This window comes from Alligator sinensis, unplaced genomic scaffold (assembly GCF_000455745.1).
Source record: "Alligator sinensis unplaced genomic scaffold, ASM45574v1 scaffold278_1, whole genome shotgun sequence".
Lineage (NCBI taxonomy): Eukaryota > Metazoa > Chordata > Crocodylia > Alligatoridae > Alligator > Alligator sinensis.
In genome coordinates, this window is record NW_005841952.1 from 2,010,107 (window position 1) to 2,010,973 (window position 867).

Here is an 867-nt window from a genome sequence, read left to right on the forward strand (position 1 = left end):
AGAGCCCGGGCACGGGCATGCCTGCAACGGGGCGCGGGGCTGAGCCGGGGGGCAGGCCACCCGGGACCCCCCGCAGCCCGGGCACAACGCTGCCTTCCACCCACCCGCCACCCGCAAACCCACCCCGCGCCCAGTCCCCACGATCCGCGGGGTTTGGCCCGCCTTGCAAACGCGGGGTTTCGTTCCGCTCTGCCCGGGCGAGCCCCGCAGGCGCCGGGCCGGGGGGCTTCGGGGCCGGCCCGCTCCGATTTCGTTGCTGCCGGCCCCGCACCCCCGCAAGGCTCCTGAAATCGTTGTCGGCCGGTGGGGCCCGCGGGGATGCCCGGGAGGAGGATTGCACCGCGCACCGGGGCACTGTCTGTCCCGCACGGATCGCGGGGCAAGCGCGACTTCTTGCTGCCCCTTCCCCGCGCGGGGCAGAGGACTCCGTGGCCGGGGGAAACCTTTTCCTACTGGACATGGGGGGAAAAAAAAACCCGAAAAAAACCCCGCAGCAGCACAGCTCCCGGGAGCAGGGGCGGCTTCTCCAGCCGAGCCCGGTGCGGGACGCGGGGCCGTCGTTTCCTGCGGGAATCCGTCCGGCCCCTTGCCCTGGGGTCCCGTGCGGCCGCCCCCGGCTTTCCATGTCCATCCTCTAGTTTCTCCCGCGCCGGGTCCTTGTCCCGCACCTTGCGGGGAGCAGGGGGCTCGGGACCGCGGGGATGCCCGGGACCGGGCATCTGCCCTTCAGCAAAGCCGCGGGGGTGTGAACACAGACGAGGCAGGCCCCAGTCCAACGAGACCCGCGCCCTGCCCCGCGTTTCTAAGCCTCCCGGGAGGCCGGATCCTCCCTCGGGACCGGGAGGGCGAGGACCCGGGCCCGGCCCG